The 2,991-nt window shown below is 33.2% G+C and overlaps 2 pseudogenes; one reads left to right on the top strand and one right to left on the bottom strand.

Moving 5' to 3' along the window:
* Positions 1–1,084: 1,084 nt before the first annotated feature.
* Positions 1,085–1,275, top strand: LOC111632011 (annotated as a pseudogene).
* A 569-nt stretch (positions 1,276–1,844) lies between these two features.
* LOC111632013 lies at positions 1,845–1,985 on the bottom strand (annotated as a pseudogene).
* Between the last annotated feature and the right edge of the window lie 1,006 nt (positions 1,986–2,991).

Genomic DNA, 2,991 nt, shown 5'->3' with positions numbered 1-2,991 from the left:
TTTTTTTTTTTTTTAATGTAGTGTAGGACCTACAAACACTTGTCTTTTTCTTGTACCCACGTCCTCCCGTGTAAGGCTTCGCGACCCCCCTGGGGGTCGCGACCCACAGGTTGAAAAACACTGAGATAAAGTGAATGAAATATCTGGAAAAGTTTAAATAAAATAAAACTTATTTGATCTATTCGTGTAAAAATAAAAAAATTTGTTTTGGTGTTATATTGTTTCATACAATTATTGTGTTTTAATTTTATTCGATATTAAAACATTTAATTCTTTCATATTTTAAGGATTTACTTGAATATTCTCAACATTCGGATTATTTCCTTTGAGTAAAAATTACTTTTGTGATCTGAAATAATTTCATTCAACAAATTTTTATTTGCAATTTTAATTTATTCGATCGTAATTTACTCAAAAAATTAATTTTGTGATTAGTGCCACCCAAACCACTACTACTAGTGTCTTATTTGCGAATATATCAATTAAACGTATTATTTTGTAAAGCCATACGAATGCAGATAAATAGGGGAAAATGTAAATATACGTTTGTTGTTGGTAATCTTATTAATGATGACGAAATTAAAATTAAAAAAGTGGAAACAATGAAAATAATAGAGAGGTTGCGGTCGACGTTTTCAATGCGAAGACGTTCAGCGTCGCCTTCCTGTAAGTCTAGAAGTTTGGCAATGGCGTTTGGAACGTCGAGCATGATTCCGCTGACGTTCCAAACGCCATTGTCAAACTGTCAACAAGTCGTTAATTGTATTATTGTCTTGTAAACGAAAACTCTCTTCCTAATTCTAAGTCAGTCAAATTACAATGTTATTATTTTATTGTTCTTGGAAAAAGGTTTTCTTTAACGTTTAATTAACAACTAGTTTTGTTACATCTGATTAATTTAATTACAGTATATATTTTAGTCACTGCGTTTTTTTTTTCTTTTTTTGTCCGGATCAAACGTGTGTATCTGGTTCCCACCTATCTGTTGTGGGGACATGTCGGAACACACCATTTGATCGGGGTCAGTGGCTAAAGCCTCTGACGGCTTATTTTTGCAGCTGCGGGCACCACCCAAGGCCCTTCTTTAGGTAACCGACGGTGGTGCTTAGCGGGATCATTGATCCTTCAAACTTTAAAATCATCCGACAGCGGCTCTCCCAGGGTGAGGCTTGACCATTGCACTTCGGTCTAGCTGACCCCTGCCACTACCCCAAACTGGGGCAGATGGGGCGTGTAATTTGTGGTAGCGGGGGACTGCGTTCGCGCTATCCCCCACCTAAACCAATAAAGATTAGATTTTACGTATTTACAGTTCTTAAGTGTTTGACGTGACGTTTCTGTTTCTGAACGAGACCACATCTTTGTTTTCTTTTCAGGAAGGTGTGTGCGTCTATTTGGTCACTTACCTTTCCCTCTTAGTGGCCGTTGCGATAATTAACTACTGGTAAGATTGTATGTATTTGCAACTTGTTCAACTTTATTGTACAAATTTCTTCGAATAGCAGAAAAAAAATGTACGTTTCTTCATTACAAATTACATTCTTTTCTGTTTCTAATTGTAATTAGATAAATCTGATATTCGATTATTAATTAATTAATGCTAGTACTATGCCAAACCGTGTTCAGAATAGCAGAATTGTTACTAACTTTGTAAGGAGCTGTCCATAAATGACGTTCACATGGGGAGGTTAACAGTAAGGTTGCAAACCTGCAATGAACATTCTCATTTGTTAAATTGTGATCACATGACATTAAAACGAATCGCTATACGGTTACAAAAAAACACAAAACCTCTCACTTGTAACGAACAAATCATACAAACATCACTATTCTTTGTTATTTACAAGGGGAGAGCGCGAACGCAGTCCCCAGCTACCACAAATTACACGCCCCATCTGCCCCAGTTTGGGGTAGTGGCAGGGGTCAGCCATACCCAAGTGCAATGGACAAGTTTCACTCTGGGGGAGCCGCCATCGGTTTGATTTTAAAGTTTATAAATATAAAATAACCATTATAAAATACATGCATAACTCAAGAACAATAATAAACAGAACATACATCAGATAAATAAATAAATAAATAACATACTTTAGCTTTTACAAAATATACATTAATTCAACATCAGAACATAATCTGCGGTTTATATCAACAAAATATATTATCACCGCGCACAAAAAACATTAAAATGCCAAAAAAATATATTTGTATTTATACATACGACAGATAATTCTTTACAATAATTTAATACATTATACTATTTAAAATGCATATATACCTGGCAAAATTACAACATTTGACTAGATTACTATGGCCTCACCATTCATCACAAAACAATACTTTATCATTATTTATTCGAATTATCCTATCGGCTCCTTTATAATATCTATCTAATTCTTTTGTGAATGGTTGTCTCTTTAATCCGACAAATTCTTTCGGTAGACTATCTTACAGCATCAGGTTAATGAATTCTTTTATTATATTTTTACATACGCATTTCGAACTGGTTTCATTTCCAATTCCTCTTCAGTGTTCTATAAATTACTGTGTTCACATTAATAGATCAAAAACAAACAAGTCTAATAATAATATATTGAAAAAAATAGGGGTAGTCTATAAGATTAATTGTAATTGCCAAAACCCGAAAAACTATATAGGTGAAACAGGACGTACATTAGAAACACGAATTAAAAAACACGAAGCAGCCATTAGATTGAAATATAACAACTCTCCCTGGTATAACCATATTAAAAATAGTAAATGTAAAATCGATAGAAATAATATTAAAATCTTATACACAGAAAAAAATATATATAAGAGAAAATTTAAAGAACATATTGAAATAGTAAAACATAAAAACAATAATTTAGTAAATATTTCTAATGGCATGCAAATAGAACAACAATGGTACGACATCATAGAGGGCGTGACAATAAACCAATAATTTTTTTTTTGTGAAGCATGACACTAAATGTGGTAAAAGTCACTGTGTGT

This window comes from Centruroides sculpturatus, unplaced genomic scaffold (genome assembly GCF_000671375.1).
Source record: "Centruroides sculpturatus isolate CEXI.00-Female unplaced genomic scaffold, Cexi_2.0 scaffold636, whole genome shotgun sequence".
In the NCBI taxonomy this organism is placed as follows: Eukaryota; Metazoa; Arthropoda; class Arachnida; order Scorpiones; family Buthidae; genus Centruroides; species Centruroides sculpturatus.
The sequence above is the reverse complement of the archived record's forward strand: the minus strand, read 5'-3'. Positions and strand labels throughout refer to the sequence as shown.